Source organism: Tamandua tetradactyla, chromosome 13 (assembly GCF_023851605.1).
Source record: "Tamandua tetradactyla isolate mTamTet1 chromosome 13, mTamTet1.pri, whole genome shotgun sequence".
Lineage (NCBI taxonomy): Eukaryota > Metazoa > Chordata > Mammalia > Pilosa > Myrmecophagidae > Tamandua > Tamandua tetradactyla.
The window spans coordinates 70160532-70182842 of NC_135339.1; the positions used below are offsets into that span (position 1 = coordinate 70160532).

The following is a 22311-nucleotide window of genomic DNA, read 5'->3' on the forward strand; positions in this document are numbered from 1 at the left end:
TCCTAAGAAAATCAAAACGTGTACTTTCGCTTTGCTTCCCTGAACCTGTAACTTTACCTAAAACGTAAGCCATGACACAACCATGATTCTGTGATACCTGTTTCCTTGCCAAGAATAAGGGTATAAAATCAGTTAAGCAAAAAATAAATCTAAGCAACTCTTCTCAGAGGAAAATTCTCTAAGCTGTCTCTTGGTGTTCTTCTCGCGCCGACGACCCTCCACACCTTCAAGCCCGTTCCCTCTGCTGCGGCTGGACCGCGGCACAGTGGCAGTGCCTGTTATGCCATGGCAAAAGAGTTACTAAAATTAAGACGTGGGGTCAAGCTCTTTCCAGAAGGCAAGGCTTTGGGTGATCAAGTAGCTATTGCCATAGGGCCACAGAACAATGTAGTAGAAATAAAGAGCATAGGAACTGTGGGTGTTTGGTGTAGCTTACAATGTGCTGGAGTACTTTAAAGGATTAAAAAATAGCTCAGGGCTTCAAGTTCCTGGCCAAAGTTTGAGTATGAAACTAGATCGTTTCTATGACTGCTCTATGGGTAACACTTATCTCTTCAAGTCACAACATTGTGAATTCCAAAAATCTTTATTCCACTTAGCTAAACTTTGCAGATTCTCTATTAATTTTAGAATATTTTTGAGAAGGAGTAAGACATTATAGATTGGAATGAAGGCATATGAGAAAATCTCACTAGACTGAAGGCCTTGAAGCTCCAAATTCTACTGCCTTAATCACCAGTAGAAACAGTTACATTCTTCTCTGCCTGGACAGATTTTTCTTCCCTTTCCTGAAAAACCTGTAGTGGTCTCGCCTGAGGAAGTTACCTGGTGGGAGGATGGGAATCCTACTGAAACCCCACCCCTACAGCATCTCATTGCATTTAAGTTTATAACCAGAATCAATGCCAGCAGGACCCAGGAGACTGTTCAAAGTGTGAACCCTGGGGAGGAATTTATTCACCAATATAATTGTAAGGACTTGCCAATTTACCTCATCAGTAACTGTGGTATATGCATTGGTATAAATAATGAAGATTGTTGGATCAGAGTGGAAGGAGTGTGTTGTTGGATGTTTGTTTCAAATGGGTGAACAAGCCAGAGATCCTGGATTCAGTGAGTTAGCTGAAGCAGTGGGGAGTGGCTCTCAGAGTTTTCTCAGTCAAATGTCTGAAAACAAATCCCTGTGAAGGGATATGCCAATATTTGTATTAGACTTGGAATGAGAGTGGTAAATACTATCATTAAAATGAGCTGCCTGAATGCAATGGGAAAGATGGAATCCCCAAGTGACAAGGGACAAACAGTAATACTTAATTGCCTGGACAAGATGAGCATAATTATAATGGGTGGTGGATAAAAAGCAGTAATTGAAATGCTTTGGCTATCACAATATTTGACATTGACAAAATAACTATGTTATCCTTAGGACTAAAGCAGATGTGCAGCCTATAGAGTTTTACCTGATCTATAAAAATGAACAAGCCTTAGGTTCTGGTAATTGCCCCTATTCCATATTACATATTTGGGGTAGAATATTAAGCAACTGACAGAATTCCCACATTGATGACTTGTGAAGTTAGGTCTTTAAAGGGAGGAAAAGCCAATCAAAAGTCTCTAGAATTTCTTCTACCAACCAAAATATTAAAGTCAAATCAAAACTGCATTCCCCAAAAGATTGCAGAGATTAATACCACCAGTGAGCATTAGAAGGATTCAGGAGTGATGATTCCTATCAGAGCTCATTTGGCTTGCCTGTGTGGCCTGTGCAGAAAACAGAAACAGCTTGGAGAACAACAGAGGATTATCATAAATTTAATCAGACAGTGACTCCAATTGCAAAGGTTCTTCTACACATTTCTTTACTGGTGTGATTCAATACATTGCCTGCAGTTATTTAACTGATGTATTTTTACAATTTAATTTAATTTATGCATTTGTTTATTTATTTTCTCTATACCTGTTAGTTAAGACTATCTGACAAACTTTGCTTTCCACTAGCAGAACCAAGAATATACCTTCATTGTTCTATCTTAGAAGTGCTTAACTCTCCATCCCTCAGTCATAGTTTGGTCCATAGGGACCTTGATACACTCTATAAAATGGGACAATTATCTAATCTCAGATACTGGTTACCACATATCCATGCCAGAGGATGGGAAATAAATCACACAAAATTCAGAGGAATGTCAGCATTGTTTACAATCCTACTTTAGTGCATGTATAGATATCCTTCCATGGTGAAGGGCAAATTGGTATGCATTCCACTAAGCTTTGGTATAATAAGTAGTGAGCTCTCTTTATATATATGTATTTTTTTTTTCTTTTTTCTCTTTCTATTTTATAGTCAAAGCGTACCTTAATGGGGAGTGCTACTTCAACCCATTTGCGAAATAATCTGAGAATCTGCCAATCTTTACGAAAGCCCCAGCAAGAGAAGGCTTTGCCACCTGGTCTGCGTGATCCATTGAGTCTAGTCATGCAAAGAATGAATCAGTGAGGGGCCAAATATGGAACTGTTAGCAAATATCTAAACTAAATATTTGTGCTTAGCATTAGAATTTTTTAAATTAGTTGTGTTATGAGCTTTTATTTTAAAAGCACATTTAATCCAAGTATAGTTTCACAGGTACAAGTTTTCATTTTGTACTCTACAGAAGTCCATGAATATTATTCTCTTTACAAAATGGAACCTTACAAAAATACTGACAATTTGATGTTTTTATACAGTCTTCTCTAGGTGCAGTTATTTCTCTCATTGTAAAACAACATTTACCACAGAACTACAAAATTTTACTTGATATTTAAAAAAATTAGCTCAATGCTTTTTTAAGTAGCTGATATAAATAACACAGGTCAAGACAGTTCACAATCGTAGTGGATATAGCTAACATTGTTTCAGAAATAACATTTTACATCGTTAACTTTTCTTTTATACATTATTTATATAATATTTACATATAAAAATCATAGCTTGCTACATTTGAAATGAAAAGATGAATTTATAATAAGGATGTGCATGTGGTTGATTCATGTGGTTTCATTTAGCCCTTCAAAAGGTTTGCATCCAAGCTCTGAAAGCATTTCTTCCTTCCTTCTTTCCTCAAAGGTTCAGTTGCAGGGGTCCCTCTCTACTACTACCACCTGGAGTGGGACCTTGCTTTGAAGGATTTATGATAAGAGGATGAGGGGGAATTCTTCAGAGATTTAACCCATGTGTTTTGCCCAGCAGAACCTACCAAGAACTGCCCTAGAGATCTACCCCAAGACAACAGTGCTTTACCCAGCTTAGCAAGAGCAACTCTCCAAGACCCTGGCCAGCTCCTTTACCTTGCAGAGCAGCCTCTCGGGCCTGAGACCTTCCACTACTCTAGCTCATGCTGACTTTTAGTAGCCAGAAGTTCAGTTCACCTCCCATTCTGCCCTGTTCATTCTCCCATCTCATTACAGAAGGCTGTTTTACATCTGAATGTGGACCATGCCTTTGACAATCTCTACCGCTCCACGCCACAGGAGATCCTAATAGGTACACAGCAAAGACTTCATGGGAAACCTAACCATTTCTGAGAGTGTACAAGAGACTGGCGATTGGTTGTATACAGTATCAGCATTCTGCAATTCACGTTTAACATCACAGGATGATGCATCAAAAGAAGACAGGCAAGGGTCCATACCCTCAGTTCCTTCTGAAATTGTGCTCTTCAGGAAATTCACTCATCCACAAAGAGTCTCCTAATCACTAAAGTGAGAGACTGAGATTACTGGCCTTCGGGCTGAGGAAGTAATAAGACCTTGGTATAAGGTATTTGAATTCAGGATCTGATAAATTGACTGATTACTGAGAGGAAGTTGGATTGTTTCTATAAAATGCAAGTAGAGAACAATATCACCTAGGGTGCTGCTTAGGGATCCCATGTCCTATCTAAAAGCACTAATAATAAACTTCAACAACCAAATACAGGTGGAACTTCAAAAGGCACAGAACTTTTGGGACTGAAGGCTTGGGTCAACCTTCTAGGCACAGAACCATAACAAGTGGAAGTGCTTTCTGAAGGCAAAGTAAAAAGGAACCAGATACCAGCATGTGACCATTTGCAGTCATGAGCTGTTTTGTAGCTGTGAACTTTTCTCCTTTGCTTTGACGTGATTATTTGTGTATGTATCTCAATAATTTTTAAATGTCTATTTTTTACTCCCCTATTAATCTAACATCCGAAAATAAATTGTGTTGAGAATGGTTAATAATGATTAAGCTTTAATCTTAGTATTGAAGGTTCAGGATATCCTAGCAAGAGTGTGAATCAGCTAAATGAGAAATAGATACACCCAAAGATGGAGGTATATGGAAAAATGACAAATGGTAATTTGTTCATCTTTTGGGAGGAAGCTGGTGTTTTTATTTTTATAAAACATAGTTTTATCATGTTATCCAGAAGCATGATTTTACTACTGATTTTATTTAAAATGTAATATGGTTAAAAGACATTTGTATGGATGCCTAGTTGAAAAAGGATTGTCAATTGTGGATAATACTATCTCAGTTTAATTAGTATGCTAGGAACTGTATTTTGCAGAATTCCCTATGGTTCTGGGTTAGAGTTGGTGAACATAGAAACTTGTAAATGATTTGGAAGGCAGGAGTAAAACAAAAGACATTACTTCAAAAGTCAGATATATCGATGGACAGACACAGACATGGAGTGTCCAGCAGTCAACTCATTTTCCTGATAGCTGACTCTGCTAAACAGTGATTTCTGACTCATCAGCAGCTGTGTGGCTGCAGACACACAGATACACAGAAGTGGTAGTTACACAATAGCAACACCTTCTCATAGAATCCTTCCAAAACTTTCCCTTCCTGGCACACTTTAACAGCTGGACAGACTTTCCCTGAGATGCTGGTGCTACAAGTGAACAGGAGGTGACATTTTCATATTCTAAATCCTGATTGCCCCTTGTGAATGTACAACTCCCAGTAACCTCCTTGTGCAGTCTGCATATTAAACAACTTTAGAGGATATTATTCACATTTTTAATCAATATAGAATTACCCACTCACTATGCCCATTTCTAGCAAATGAGAAAGATAAGGTTTTCTTTTTCTTTCCCTAATTCACACAAAAACTAGTACTGGAGCTTTTTAGCCTATTGATGATTCAGGCTAAATTGCATTTTTATTTAATTAATTCTAGAAAAATAGAATTCTTAAGGGCTTTCAATATCATCAAATCTAAGTGCCTTATTTTACAGATGAGAAAACCAAGGGCCAAAGATAGTGAAGGAACATTCTCAATGTCACAAAGGAAGTTAGAGCTATAAAAAATAACTCAAGTCTACTTGATACAGTTTTATGGTCTTTCCACTACACAAAGTTTCTTTGACAGAAGCCTGATTAAGAAAATGGAGACATCTGGATTCAGATAATAAAGCTCTATAATAGGAGATGACAGATGTAAATATAGACATTTTGTGGCAAGAGACCTATCCTGGGATAGCTCACAAAATGGCACTATGGCTCTGCATTTTCCTTTTTTTCTAGTCTCCTTTGGCTGAAGAAGTTAATCAATAATGAGTCCAAGGTATCAGTGGGAAAGGGGGAAGTAATCACTGTTCTTTGAGAGACGAAGACTGTGTTTTTAAGAAATAAGCTCCACACAGTATTTGCGAGTGTTTTATTAATAGGACAAGGCTGCAGAATATCAAGTTTACTAAAAAGTCATGTCAAATATCTTAGAAGGAGAAGAGAAGAAAAGAGAACAGAGAAGAAAATCTGAGAAGAAGCAGAGGGAACGCCCCCTACAGGCAATCGCTGAGCTGAGTATGTTCTTAATATCAACAAAGAAAAGTACCAGAAGTAGTTAAAGGGACAGGACAGATTTTATTTGAACTGCTATGACAGGGGAAGAGAAGCCAGCAGTGGCTAGTTTCAATTCCATTAGCACAGATGTAGGTACGTTTTCTAAAGGGCAGCAGAGGGAAGGGAAATAGAGAACTGTAACATTTACTGAGGGTCTGGAGACTGTCTGGAAAGGAAAAGGGGAACTGAAAAATAGATTGCTGAGAGGATCCTCAAAAAGGTGAGGGGGTCGAGCAACGGGCTTACAGAAGGGGTTCAGGCAGTTGTGCAGACTTTCTGAGAAAAATATTCTGTGGTTTTGATAGTATCATCTTATCATAGGCAAGAGCTCAGGATGAGGGGCAGGGATCCATGCAGGTACATGGTCAGCATTAGAGAAGCCTACACTAAAGTTTAGACAAGTCTGTAGTGCAAAGTTTGGAAAAGTAGTGGGGACAAGCAGAATCTCTCGAAAGGATTCACAATTTGATGAACTTTGTGCAGAAAAATATTGCTAACAACTTAATGTAACATAAATTATTATGTTAACACAATAGTTATAAAGTGATTATAATTAAGTTTCCAAAATAAATTGTATTATAAAAAAATATTAAAAAATTAAGATGTATAATTTATCGGTAGAAATGTTGTTTATGGAATAATCAACAAAATATGCAAAAAAGAATGCTGAAGTTGTTAGAAAACCTCCACACTGCCTCCTTTCACAGCAAGAAAGATGAGACCCCAGCCACTAAGGAAATAGCATCCCACCCTACCTCCATGCCCGGTGCCTGCTTCTCTTTCAGATCCTGGTAATTGTGTAATATGCCTGATTTCTGAGCCTCTTGCTGGTAAAATTTTTTTCTTAGTTTTATGATTTATTTAACATGTACCATACTAAATACTTCAGATATATTATCTCATTTCATACTCTTAAAACTTGGATAGAGGTATTATGTTGTTCCATTTTAAAAATGGAAATGAGACTCAAAGAGGTGAAGTAACTTATCCCTGTTTTCATAACAGGCAATTGTAAAATTAGGATTTGAACCTTGGTCAGCCTGATGACAAACCCTTTGCTCTTTCCATCACCTCCTGCAACCTCTCTTATAATCACTTCTTTTCTCTGTTACTTATGAGAGCCTCTCTCACTCAGACTCTAGAATATTCTCTAGAATATTCTAAAATATTTTCTAGAATATTCTAAAATCACTATTTAACTTAACTACCTCTGATGTTAAGTTAAATGTTGACTTTAGACCAGTACTGCCCAATAAAAACATGCCATAAGATGCATATATAATTTTATCATTTCTAGGGGCCACATTGAAAAGAGTAAAGATAAATAGATGAAGTTAATTTTAATAATATATATTTAACTCAATAATTCAAAATATCATTCAATATGTCATCAATACACAAATATTAATGAGTTTTTTTACAGTTATATTCAATATTCAAAATAGGAGTCTTTTACACTTACAGCATACTCAATTTGGACTAATCACATTTCAAATACTCAATAGCTATATGTGGCTGTTGGCTATTATATTAATCACTTCAACCCTAGGCTAATCCTCAACAGCAGCTCTAATCACACTGCCCTCTTAGAGTGAAGTGTTGGAGCAGAAAACCAGAGTAGGGTAGAGGGTAGGTGTGCTGTTTCGAAGTCTGCCCCTAAGAAAAAGGCACAGGCTGACTTTGCTTGTACCTTGATTAACTTTTCAGTCTCTTATGTCGTCCACAGTTATAAATTGCACAAACCTCTAAGGATAGAAACTTTCCTCTTCCCACTGCATAGCCTCAAATCTGATGAACAAGAAAAGCCTACTTCATTTAAACTACATTTCCCAATGGTTCTTAGCTGTGTAAATGCACAAAGGGTATTCCATAGATTTTCATGCATTTATTTTTAAGATTAAGTTTGTTTTTGAAAAACAAAATTTGTTTTCTCTTTCAATCTCAGTCACAGAGAAGTCTGAAACAAAAAAAGAGCAAAGATGGTGAAAAAATACCCTGCCGTTGTGATTTTCTTAGTGTCCTCAGGTGGCCTTTGATACTCAAATCCAAGCCAGAAGAGAGACAGTGGGAGCTCTACTCTTAATCAAAGGCCAAGAACAGAAGCAGAAAACACAGCTGGAAGGGGAAAAAGGCACAGAGGGGCAGAAGGGAAGACAATGAGATGGATATTCATTCCACCAAGGACAGCAGAAGGAAATCACAGAAAAGTCGAAGACCGTATCTCTGGTCCTGTGCCTAGTAAGGGCCTTGGCTGGTCTACAATTACTCCATTTCTTCCATGTTGTGATTGAGTGATTTCTGCAAAATAAGTTTAATGAAGAAGAAAGATTTTCTTTCCTTAGTAAAAGTTCTGGAACTTTGAATCAACTCACTTCAATGCATGTTTTTTTCTGTGCCATCTGAGCACATATGTTGAGTAATTGGAAATACCACCTAGATTAGAGAGGAAAGACAGACAGCAAAAGGAAAGTCAATTCAGAGTAAGAGTAAGAAAATATAAAACTACAAAGAGTTCATGGTAATTACATTTGTCAAATCGACCAAAATGCTCTTGAATCCAGATCCATAACGACAATTCGAATAAGAGATAAAGAGAAAATAATATGACTAATGTCTTTTGAAATTTCTTTTACATAAGAGATGCCATGTGTGGGTGTCTCCATGGTCTTTGGCAATTATGTATCATTTCAAGATGTCTTGAGTATTTAACAACAATTTCCCTTACTTGGCTGGAAGAAAACATATTAGATATGGTAGGGGAAAGACTCTGACAATGCAGGCTGGAAAACTCCACCCTCACTTCCTGAGCAATAGTGCAGGTCAGCCCTGGATGGCTGATATTCACCTTTTCTTTGCCCTGAATGGTTAAAGTCCTTGTAGGCAAGCGTTTTAGTCTGCCAAAGTGCCAGAATGCAACCCATCAGAGATGGATCAGCTTTTAATAAAAGGGTATTTATTTAGTTAAAAACTTATAGTTCTTCAGAGGAAAGGCAGCTAACTTTCATCTGAGGTTCTCTCTTACTTGGGAAGGCACAGGGTAATCTCTGCTGGCCTTCTCCGCCGGTTTCTAGGTTCCAACAGCTTTCCCAGGGCGATTGCTTTCTGTATCTCCAAATGTCTGTGCTGAGCTACGAGTGCTGAGATGAGGGAAGCTGAGTTGCTTGGACCATGCTGTGTTGAACTCTTTTCTGACCTCTCTCTTTTAAGCGTCCAACAAATTAAAATAAACATCACTCATTGCAGAAGGCACTCCGCTTAGATGGCTTCAGGTGGAATCAGTCATAGATGAGCGTCACATACTAATGATTCGAGTACACAGCAACAGAACTAGGTGCCATCACCGGGCCAAGTTGACACCTGAACCTAAGTATATTATCACTTGCCTCCAAAGATACTCCTGATGAATGAAAGTCATTCATCAGGAAAGTATCTTAGTCTTCCTAAGACTAAGGGGTTAACAACTTAATTTCCGAGGTCCTGGTGCTTTCCTTTCCTTTACCCATTTTCCCCCAAAATTGTTGTTTTGCTTGCTTTTGGTTTCTGTTTAGTTTTTTTCAGAGTTAGTAACTGACAAATTAAAGAGTTTTCCATTTCCCTGAGATAATGACAGTGGGGATGGGCTTTCCTGTTCACAAAGAAATACAAAATGTATCAGCCCCATCATTTCTCTTAATAAACTAAAGCTCTAGTTCTTCAAGATTTGAAGGGGAGAGGGGATCTCCCGTGGTGACAGTGGTGAAACCAGGATAAGGTCAATGTTTGTGGGGCATGAATCGGGTAAGAGCGTCCAGCCACTTCTTTCTTGTACTCTCCCTCATTACTAACTTAGAGGATCGGTGTCTGATATAAGAGTGAGATGAACAGTATAACATGAGTCTACAAGCAAGGTATGGATTGATAGAGTTTACTCACCTAACAAAGTGCAGTCATTGGAACAATGAATCCTGATTGTTTGTGTGGTTGATATGTCAAAATTAGGGGTTGCTTTATTCCTGAAATTGAGTGTGATTCTACAATTGCATTTATACATATACATAACTCCCATTTCCTCAGGTTTGATTAGCTGTAACTGTCTTCAGTCAAGATTGGCAGATAAATAAATCGATAATTTTCACAGGGTTTGTGCTAAATTTGGGATTAATTGTGCTGAAGACATAGAATCCCAGGATCATGAAATATATATATATATATATATATATATATATATATATACACACACACACAGATACATACACTTCTGTTGATCAGGGGAGAATGGAGGATGCCAAAATATGTTTCCAAGTTTGTCTATAACAGCAAATACACAAGACCAAGTAAGAAGCCTTTCCTTAATACCACAGGATTTGAGGCACGACTCTGAGAGGGGTCTGGACTCTGTACTAAAGGAGCAGAAGTCCAGGGTGTTTAGCAAGTTCTAGAGAATAACCCCACCTCTCCTTTAGGTCTTAACCCATTCTGCCTGAGATTATTATGCATCCTTTGAGATATGTCTCATTTCTCCCCCTCAGTTAAAAGCTCTTTCAGAACAGGTTTCCGTGTATCTCCAACTTCTAATTCACCTGATACTTTGCACATACTCAGTATTAAATAAACACCTTCTGATCAAGATATGTAAGTAGAATAGATTTGTTTCTGTGCTTTGTTTCTTTCATTTATTTTAGCTCATCCAGCAAGAAAATTGGTGATTTGGAAATTTTTAAATAAATATGAAAATTTTGATTTGTAGAACATTTTCAACATTTCATACAAAAATATCTTCAATTTTAAGATAAGAAATAAAACTTATATTTGCACTGCAAGCAACCTAAGCAAACAAATTACATTCTGAGGCAAGGTAATTTCATTCTTTGACCAGACTGCTGACTATAAAAGTCAGACTTTGATGCCTCCCTTTCTGCTTAAAACATTAACAGTATTGTAAAACAAAAAAAGAACTAGTTTAATAATTTATAACAGTGAACTGAGCATTTTTCCCACTATTTTATCAGCTAGGCAGCATTGCTGTCTTAACTTTAGAATCCGTTGTAACCTTATTTTCTGTTATGTACTTTCCACTGTTCTAAAACAAGGCTAATTTTATTTCTTGCAAACTACTGAGTAGTTGCCACTAAAATAAAATTGATCTGACTCTCTCTTAAGCAACTCCCTCCTTTTTTATTAGTGTTAATAAAATCACAGCATCATGTAAAATTTAATTTAAAATAATTTTCCATCTAAAGAGATTTAGGCTCAAAAAAAAGTCCATTTATTTTGGGGCATGGTATATACTTTTTTTAAAAATAAGTATTCCAAAAAAGAACTGAAGAAGAGAGAAACTTGACTCTGCCCTCCCATAAATCCTCCTTGGAATAAATAATAATGGCTGGCCCTGTTGTGGTTCTGTTGAGAACAATAGCAATGCTGATTGGTGAAAATTAGAGTTTTAGAGAAACACTCATATGTAAGAATTTTTCCATTCCACTCTTACCAGAGTAACAAAACCTGGACATGTCATATTTTTAAATAAAATCTCAGGATATTTATATTCATATTTTGCCTATGCCCGATGAACTTCTAAACCTTTATAAGTATTCCACATCAAGAAAGGCTAATATTCTGACATTGTCATACATCAATGAATTCTTCAATTAGTAAGCAATGTTTATGTACCGGACAGTTTTTTAGATGCTGCTTAGTTTAATAGTTGCACTTACTTTTACAATTGTCCTTTTCAAACCAAATAAAACATATTTATTCCCCAAATCAAGATGGTAGTACCTTTAATTAGTCCTTTAGAATGAAATAAAGTATTCCAGTATTGGAAATCCAATAGTTGAGCATAATATAAGTCTTAACTTGATTATGGAAGTATGGACTTATGAAAATTATGATTCAATGCTCTATATTGAAAATATACCACCTATAACTCTCCCTAAGAGAATATACACCAACTATTTGAAAAACTTTGGATAACCGCATAATAATTTCAATATCTAAATTTTATTTTTCCCAGTTAATTAAAAAATTGGTTAAAAATCATGTTATTTTAAATACCATTTTAGCACTAGGATGAAAACCATCTGTACATCTTCCATTGAAATTTTACTAGAATCATATGTTTGTTTCATCTTTTTAAAGAATGTATTCTTTTTTTTTTTTCAGATAAAGTATTATGAATTTTTTTTTTTAATTGCATGGGCAGGCCCTGGGAATTGAACCCGGGTCTCTGGCATGGCAGGCGATAACTCTGCCTGCTGACCCATCATGGCCCGCCCTGCGTTGTTAATTTTGACACAACTTGAAATCTGAAGTAAATCAATCTGTATTAATTAAGAGTGGATGTATTGGAGCGTGTTTTATGTTTTTCAACCCAAGTTTTGAATGCCTGAGAAGGTAGTTAAGCCATAGTCATCACAAACACTAGCATCCCAGTGAATGGAACATGGTGCTATCATGTCAATATAACTAACTATAGTCTACTGCTTGCCCTGTCACTCCACTTGTTTTTTTTTTTTTTTTTTTTTTACGAAAGCAAATATTTTATTCAATTAGAGGACTTACTCCTTGGTTTCAAAAAGCTATCAATCTGAATATCCTCACCAATGAATCACATGGAGTGTGCCACAGCTGCTAGAGTAGCCCGAGAAACGTTACGAATAGTTCACGGAGGTATAAGGCATGCGGTGAAAAGAAATGTTCTGTGAATCAAATTGTCTTCTTTTCTAAAGAAGCTCTAGACTGTCATTACATTTATATTACTTTAAAGTTTTCAAATAACAACTTGTGCCATAGATGAAGCCATCTGAAGAAAGTTTTTTTTAGTCACAAAACTCTATTGAACACTGACAGATTCATATTTATATCTCTGTAGGAAAATAAAAGAGGGGGAAAGGAAAAGAGTTATACTATTCTAGCCAATTACTAAGCATAATGTTTACAGGAAAAAGGTAAAATAAATAAATAAATAAATAAGGAATAGCTAAAACAAAACAAAACAAAAAAAAGTCAAGACCCAAGGACACAATCAAAATAAATGGTAATATTGTTTTTGTGAAATTTTTTTCTCTAACTCAACTTCTGTTAGTGAAGAGGGTCAGGTAGAAAAAGATTTGTTTCCCAGATTTTAGCATGTCTATTCTATATTACCCACAGCCCAGTTGATGACCATCCATAACCTCTGCCTTATGACGTTGGACTCAGAAGTCAAGATGGAAAAGGATATTTGGGTTTCTTGTTGTGCTACTGAAATGTTATGTTGTAATTGTGCATGTTGTGGTTCTCTAACTCCGGAATTGGGAGGTATATTGTCCAGATTCTCCAAGTGCTCAAAATATCCTAGCTTTCTATCTTATTTTTGTGATTTTTATTCAATTAAAGAATATGGAAGTATAATTTATGCTTTACAATTTAGTGAAATATTGCACCTAATTTAAATGGCTCAATTATGTTTCCATGTCAAAGAGGCCCTCTCCCTGCTCAAACTTAAGCATCTTACATCTACATGCTGACACCACTTTTCTTTCATAATAATGAACAAAAAATATATATAGTAAGTTAGGGAAAAAGTGAACCCTTGCAAGGCCTATACCGACTTTGAGTAATGCAACTAGAAGAATTCAGCTTCAGTGAACAGAATACCTAAATTAAAATGGATGTAAAATAAATGCATTTATTTGCTTGCCTAACAAGCATAGAGAGTTCCAGAAAGTGTTCATTAACAAGCAAAGTGACCAGTGTCCAAGTGTTTCTAACTTTCTACTTAGACATCTTCATCCTCAGGCTCGCTGCTTCACGGTCATAAGGTTGCTGCCAACGCATCATGCTAGCCTGCAGCTGTGCCCACAGATGAGGAAGACAGTATCTTTTTTTGTATTCCTTTATTACAAACTCACCCCCCTCCACGCCCCCAGTAGTCTTTCCTTCAGGTCCATTTGGCATAGGTGATTTTTTTTTTTCCTTTCAATTTAAGGATATGTGAGAGAGCAAGTGCAGCATCTGCATTTTCAGTGGAAGTTAAACCCTGCCAAAAATGAAGGAGAGGTTGGCTACCACAGCACTCAACATAATTAACAAAGAGAAAAGGAGTAAAAAAAGACCTGCTTCTCTAGTCTCAAATGACAAATCTGTGAGCCTTAACTCTTCAGATTCTAGCAAATAATAGGGAAAGTTATAGACACATAAATGAGGAATTGAGGGAGCAGCAGAAATAGAGAGAGGTACAGAATGGAATAAGCACGAGGAGTCCCCCAAAGGCAAGCTTTCCTTATGACTCAATTTCACCAACATCCAGGTGTCTTCAACATTCCTGGGAGACAGTCAGAAATCCTGGGAAAAGCAGTATATATAGCACAGAGCTTTTCATCCCATATTTTATTAACCTACGGGTCTGCCTTTGATGTTGTAGAAGGGAAACTCCACATTGAAATACATCTCCAATGCAGTTCAGAACTTTTAAGGCACCATAACAGGACAGAGTTCTGAAAAATGCCTGTGTCCCATGTGAGGCAGCTCCAAAGAGGCTATGAATACTGGTATTTAGATGTCCAGAGTTTGAAAGAGCCACAGTGTCCTGTAGGAACAGGTTTTTTATGAAAAACTGCTACAAACATATTTTTTCAAAGACAGTTCTATTTAACTAAGTCACTAACCAATTCGTTTCTTTCTTCTATCTATTTAACTAAAATCAGAGAGGCGTCCAGGGAGATTTGAGAATGGTTCTCTGTGGGAAGTACCTTGTGAATGTTTTTTACACAAGAAGGGTCAAAAGTCACAAAACGATAGAATATCAACCAATTGAAACAGGAGTATGCAAATCCAACCCATTCATTCCTTAGCAGGAAAAACAGAGGCCCAGCCAAATAAGTCATGGGGAGATACTTTAGTAGAACTGAAACCAGAATCTTGAGTTTTGGTGCATCTCCTAGCCTAGTGCTCTTCCTAATAGTTTACTTCTAAAAATAGCAACTACCTTGCAGGGTATTTGGAAATTTAAAATGTAGAGCTCATAAAATAACTTCTGAAACACATATGGTAGGTGCTCAAAAAGGTTAGCTAATACCTGTGCCAGGTGTCAACTGTAGTTGTCCTAATAGAGGCTGGCTAATGGCAAGAAGTTCTCAGTGCTTTGTGGCATTGCTTACCATATGATCCACTTGTTCTAGATTTACCGGTTTTAGTTCAGCAGCCTCAGGATCATACAAGTGCACATCTCTCAGTGGGTCTACATATCAACCAGGATTAATGTAATTCAGTGAAAAGCAAACAGAGTGCAGGTGCTCATCTTCAATAAAAAAGAGAAAGGGGCTGTAAGAGTGCTTAACCCTAAAGAAGACAAGACTTCCAAATTCCTGACACATTGAATGGGAAGCCTTAAATATTCCCCCAGCATTGTTTTAGCCCTGTTAGCAGTGTTTCTGGGTGCTATCATATTCTTGCACCACACCCCGTTTAAACCTGTATTAGCAATCATTCTGACCTGATCACTGCTCTGTGTTATAGGCCAGGGCACTCACGAATGTGCCTTCTCCCAGCTCAGTTGGCCTGCGTGCCAGCCTGGCCAGGAGCTCAACTGTATGGGTCCAGAATCAAGCCTGAAAGCCACAAGCATATTACCACTGCAGGGCTAGAGCCAATAGGCTTTTCTCTGATGCTTAAGCATTCCTCACCTACCTATAGGATATCTAAATCTAGGTCAATTTAGAGTTGATTTCCTTTAGATTTTTTAAAAATTTTAACTAGGAGCCAGCTCATTCTGTCTTCATTTTAGACCGTGGTAATGGTTATAATGGAATGGGGCAAGACACATGTTCTTTCAACTAGAATTTCCAGTTCCAAGATGATATCCTAAATAAGTAGTCGAGCAGGTGCACAAAATGAAAGCTACATATGCAGAGATATTTATTGCAATGTTGAGAGAGAGAAAGTGGAAAGAAAGACAGAGAGAGAGAGAGAGAGAAACATCCCTCAAAATATCAAAATATTTGGGGGGTATAGAGTAGGGGTCAGCAATCTTTTTCTGTAAAGGGCTAGACAGTAAATATTTCAAGCTTTGAGGGCCATACAGTCTCTGGGGCAACCACTCAGCTCTGCTGGTGTGTGTGAAATCCATAGACAGTATGTTAATAAATGGGCATGGCTATGTTCCAAGAAAACATTGTTTCTAAAGACAGGTAATTTGGTTTACAGAGTGTATTTGTCCACGGTGAATATATACAATGGAAAATTCCTTAAACTCAGAAAAGTATAATGTAATTCTATTTAGTTAGGCACAAAAAGTTATCCAAAATAGGGCAGGCTATGGTAGCTCAGCAGGCAGAGTTCTCTTCTGCCATGCCAGGCACCTGGGTTAGATTTCTGGTGCCTGCCCATGCAAAAAAAAAAAAAAAAAAGGTTATCCAAAATAATGATAATATATTAAATGGTGGCTTACTTTGTACACGGAATATTAACTCATTTAATGCTCAAAATAGCCCTCTGACGTATTATTAACCTCAGGTTATACATGAAGATTTTGAGTTTTAGAAAGATTACATGATTTGCTTTAGGTCATGGCTTAAAAGTGGCAGAGCCCTGATTTGAATCACATTCTGTCCAACTCCAGAGAGAGCTGTTAACAAATATTCTATACTTCCAAGTCTACAAAAGCAACTGACCTCTTCGATATCCTTTCCTTGGCTAGAGAAACAACTACAATCAATGCAGTTGCCTATAAAATCTTGTATTTTTAAAGAACCTAATTATATAATCATTCTAGTGTAAACCCATAGGGGGAAAGATCCTGGGGCAATGTGGCCATGGTGGGAAAATTCCCCAAGGCTCATGAACACAAAAACATTTTAGAACTCATGCTTCAGACAAATGACACAAGGAGCACTGACACTGGCTAACACAGCCTTTATTAACAATTTTAAAATATGGGGAAAGAGAAGGGATTTTGAGCATGAAAAAAAAGTATGCGAGAGGTTAGGTTCACTGAAAGCAGACGCCGAGATGCTTTTTGGAGTATATGATGTTTGTTGCGGATTCTTCTTGTGAAAGAAAGAAGGAGGACGCAACTCTGGGGCCAAGGAAGAAGCTAAAATGGGCTTCAGTCCTGATAAAGAGTCAGTAAATTTGGCAGGGAGTGCTGGAGTGAAAGTTTCACATCAAAGTGTCCAGCATCAAGCCAAATTGGCCAGGCCTTAATAGCCACCACGCTCAGTCACTGGAGACAGGCTGCTCCAGGAAGGAAGTAATTTCAAGTAAGGCAGCTCTTTGTCCCTGAAGCAGTCTCTGAAGGGACTGACAGCTAAAGACTGCCAAGAACACTCCCAGAAGCTGGGACAAGACTTCCTTCATCAAAAGAGTATCTGGATTGTGCCTCTCCATGTTCTCTACTTGCATCTCTTGAATAGACTTCTTAATATCTATTTGGCAAGGAGGTCTTTCAGGATTCCAGTGGACATCTCTTCCTGGGGAAAGTGTAAATGGGTTAATGGACTGAAGCAGAGGCCCTACAGATACAGCTGATCTTGGGGGGAAATGATACTCCTCGTCTGTCTCCTTTACTATCCATTCTAGAGTCCCTTCATTTTCAGATAGCACCTCTGCTGATTTTCCTATCTTTACCTGGTAAGGTGAGTCAGACTCTCACATTTGGGGACTATGAGTGTCTGGTCACCATGTCCTTTTCAGGCTAAGATTGCTGCATCTGTCCTTTCACCTTCTTGAAGTGTAAGGAAGTACCAAGAAACATTCAAATGAATCAATTGAGTCTCAAACAAATTCCATCCTACCCTTTACCATAGCTCAGTCTTCTCTTGATGATTAATATCAATCACCCCTATTAATATGGTGACTCCTTTCCTTGCCTCCCCACTCCTAAACATAGAGCTCAAAGTGTCCAGGTACTAGAGAGAGGGACACAAAGGAGACCTCCACAGCCTCACTGTTACTGAGCCTTGCCCAGGGCTGTGTTTATTATCTGGCCTTGTTCCCCCATGCTAACAGGATGGGCATGTTGCTATTCCAGGTCTCTTGGTGTCAGTGACAACTAAGGCTATTTCCAAAAGTCCTGAAAATATTTGGGTATACTCCATTCCACAGCATAGTTAACAAGTCAATGCACTGAGTGGGGTTCCTGTTGCCTTTGGGGGAGAATCCCCTGCAATGTTTCTAGAACAAGGGGAATGTTAGCTCTTATTAGGGAATGACCAGCTGCTTCTGAGGTTTGAGAAGTTCAGAGGAGTCTGAGTATTCAATATATTTGAGAATCCCTCCATATGTCTCTATCCCTTTCTAGGCCTGATTTTGGCCTAACATACCTGTTTGTCTGGGCATTTAATTTTCTTTGGTATCCCCAATCAAACTATAAGATGCCAATTTTGGTACTTAATTTTCTCAGCTTTGCTGCTGAGGAGATTTGAGTTTCTTGGTATATAAATAAAAGGCCACCTGGCTTTTGCATCTGGTTTTCAACTACCTGTTTCTCACCCTCAACTGTTCATTGTCTTTCTGTAGGGCATTAATAGAGTTTAACAATAATCATCCAATCCTGCTATCCTTATTGCTACTATTTCCTCCATAAGCCTTAAAATCCTGATGTGTTGCAGCTACTAGTACATTTCTTCCACCAGCACAACCTATCTGTTTGCCACCAGTGAAAGCTCCTCGATTGAACCACCACATTGGACCCGGGCTGTTTGTGTTACATCTACCACCATCGAAGGGATTCTCACTGCCAGCTGGGAAAGTGAGGGATCCAGCTCCAACCCCACTTGCATTACTGACTGTGCAGTTGTGATACACAGAAACAAAGCCCAGGGTGATGTCTGCAGTATATGATATTTCTCTCTGAAAGGAAGGGAAATAGGATTGGGCAGAGGAAAGAGTTGAAATGTAATATGAGCCCAACATAAGCTCTGGAGTTAGTATTTCCCCTCAAAGTGTTCTGATCAACTGAAACACAGGACTGAATAACCCCTTCCGTCCTCAGCTGCTCAATGTTGGCTGCTCCAGAGAGGCTTGATCCCCAATGATATATCTCCCTGGGGCAGCTGTTGTTGACCCTGAAATTGCTGCCAGCTGAAGTGTGTCTGCACATCCTACTCATAGCAGCTAAGAAGCAAACCTTCTCTGAAGGGGACTTTGAGAACTTACTGTGTCTATCACGAAGAATATATTTCTCAGGAAGAGAATAGAGATAAGTAGTATTATCTAGACAACATATTAAAAATAAGGTATTTTCCAAGACAGTCATTATTTTGTATGCATTTTTTTCTTCTAAACAAGGATAATTCCATAGAAATATAGTTAAATTTATTTTTATTTTCAATGGTGGGTAAGCCTTTAAGAAGTTGCCCAGGTTCACAAAGGTAAGTAGAAGAACTGGGATTTATACTTATTCCTCCTGAAACCAAGTCCATAAATATTCCCATCCATCATCATCCTTTCCATGGATCTGTTGAAAGATTTGGCTCTGTGGATATAATGAACTAGGTTCAAATAATGGTTTTACCAAACACTACCTGGAAAACCTTGGAAGATTAATTAGTCTCTCTAAACCTCAATATCCTGGTATACATAATACAGGTTATAATAATTTCCATATTATAGGATCACTATAAAATGTAATAAAATAACACTTGTTAAGTACTTAATACAGTGTTTCATACACAGTAAATGCTCAAGAAATAACTGCTATCGTTCATTGTCCTGAAGAAGATGATTTACAACCTCTAAGAGCACTGTATTGAAAGTTGATGCCTGGAACTTGCCAGTAAAGTATTTGAATCTGCCTTTGGTGGTATGTGCTGTGGCTGTGGATGCAGGTAATTGTTGGAGAGCAAAATTGCCTGCAGAAACAGGGGTGACATGATTGTAACTGTGCTCTTGTCTCCTTGTGACGAGATTAGCCAAAATCTGAAGTCCCCTTCAATGTTTTTTCTTAAAGTTGCCACCACATCTTTATTGTGTATTCCAGGTGAGGAATGGTGACTAACTTGTTACAAAATGAACACTACCCCATTAGGAGACAACTCTCACTTGAACACACAGGAGTGGAACAGAATATAAATCTATTTACAGAGACGATGAACCAGGGAATGAGAGAAGATGTGTCAGGAATGTATTAAGCAAGAACAGTGCACAAATTCTCCTGGCAATTGGAAATTGGACTTCTCCATGTTGATGAGGTCCAAAAGAAGAACTCTTGGTAAACATTTGGGCAGATTAGGTTTAGAGATTGACAGAAAACTTTGGAATGGTGCTAGAAAGAAGAGGCGGCCTGTGAATTGGTCCTAGGGGGCCATGAAGTTCCTGTGTTAGGCAGTGCTATTGGGATGAGTAAATGTAGGGTGATTGTTAGCCTCTCCTGCCCAGGCAAGAAGGAAGCATGCCAGGAAATTGGCTTCCAGGGTAGATTTAAAGTAGGATGGAGCTGAAAGTCAGGCCTTTGCTACTTTACTCAGATTTGCCATCTTGCTCTGAGCCAAGAGACCCTCACAAAACTCATTTTGAATTAGATGAGTTGGTTTCTCAGGTTGATTGAGCCAATATGGTATCAGATACCCAGATCTTCAGTCACATATAAGATGAGGGATAATAAGATTCTAACCCTGAGTTGACTGAGACTCCCATTTAAAAGTAGTATCCTAAGTATGGAACAAAGGAAAAACACTACAATGTACCAACACCCTGAGTCCCATTAATGCCCACCACCTCTAAAGCAGCATAGAGGTGGTGAAGTTTGGCAGAGAGGCAAACTCTATCTATAAGGTTATGTTTGGTTTTCTTAGAAGATTTGGAATTTAGTCCCCATCCCTTTGTACTGCTGCTGATTCTGCTGCCTTGCTGTGGTCATTCCACCCTTCAGAGCAGAGCTAACTGCCCTCTTTCCTCCTTTCATAGTCACTGGTAAGGGCTAACCTGCATCTGGGTCCATGGAATGGAGAATTCCTTTTGCAAGGTCTGAAAACTGGTAGAATAAGGGGTGAAGAAGGTATCACCTATCTCTTCAAGAACTTAAGTGATTTCCTCTTGCAAGTAGGCTCTGTTCTCCATACCAACGCTCTTTTTCATGAGTTGAGGTTTACATAAAGCATCCTACATTGGACAATCCATGGGGTCTCCTTGCCTTGTGAGCAGCAGTAATTCAGGTGCAACAAAAACCAACAAGAAAATCCAGCCATTGGCAATGAAGGCTGAGCCAAGGATGCTATCATTCCACTTGGAGCCAGGAGTAGGAATCAAAAGCAGGGCAGATGGCAATGGAGAGGAACATGGTGAGGTAAATGTGGGCCCCATGTCTCTTCCAGCCTATGAAGGGTCTGCAGAAGGTGAAGGAGGATGTGAGACATGTCATCAAGAAGACGATGTAGATGAGCAACATGACAAAGTTGTCATTGCGACAAGAAGCAGAGAGTTCAGAAAAGATTTCAACATCGGTCTTGTTCATGGTATGGATGACATATTCAACAGTGATGACGTCCTGTTCTAGGCTGAAAGCTACAGACAGGCCCAGAATCCTCAGCAAGGAAAGGGGCTTGTGCCCATGGACCAGCTTCATCAAGTTGAAGGCATAGGCCAGGAGGCAGGAGAAGCAGAGGGAAAACAGGATACCAAAGAACAAGAAGCATGTTGGCCCTGTTGCCCTGTCACCTGATGATGAAGGCAAAGGTCAGACTGAAGATCCCCAATATACCCAAGAGGAAGAAAAACTGGTTCAGGAGCACTTTTTGCTTGTTGGAATCCTGTACCTTGGAGATAAGGACCAGAAGAGCTGGCATCAAGGCGACTGAGGTCATGGCCCCAAATGCGGCCACTGCTTCTAGGACAATGCCCCAAACTTCAGTCATATCACAAAGTCTGTAGGATCTGGAGTCCAGATTTGACTGGTAAGTGCAAGGAACTATTGTAGCCATTCTGGTTCTGTTTCTTGCCTTGGTTCCATATAGCTGCTAAGGATAGAAGCTCCTAGGAAATTGATGACTGAAGTAGATACTCTATTCACCCACTCAGGGATAATCAGGAATTGGCTGGATATAAGGACCAAAGAGTTAGAGGAATGCTGGAATCACTGTAGGCACCAGGGCCATTAACATACTGAAAAGGTGCTTTGCTGTCCAGGGAATAGCCGAGATGGTGAAAATTTACCCGCTGTGCCAGGGCCTCTTCCTGTATGTCAGGGGGCAGCCAGTGAGACCCTGAGTGCTGCGGGAGCCCTAGGACAGCGATCCTCCCCTTCAATTTTTACACAACTGCACAGCAAGTCCTACCTCTTCTTCCAAGGGCCACACTTCACTTGGACTGGAAATGACTTCTTTTGGAGCAAGCATTAAACTTTAGGGGAAATTTGAGAGCAGAGATGGTAGTGAATTCATTAATGGCTTCTCCCTCAGATTGAGAACTAAGTGAACAGCTCTGGACTTTTTCACCCATGGCCAGGGAAAAAACATCTTATCTGTACTAGAATAGTCAGTTTATACTGATGATGGGAGTAA

The 22311-nt window shown here is 38.6% G+C and overlaps 1 pseudogene; it reads right to left on the minus strand.

Moving 5' to 3' along the window:
* Window positions 1-20691: 20691 nt before the first annotated feature.
* On the minus strand, window positions 20692-21732 carry LOC143653219 (retinoic acid-induced protein 3 pseudogene; annotated as a pseudogene).
* Between the last annotated feature and the right edge of the window lie 579 nt (window positions 21733-22311).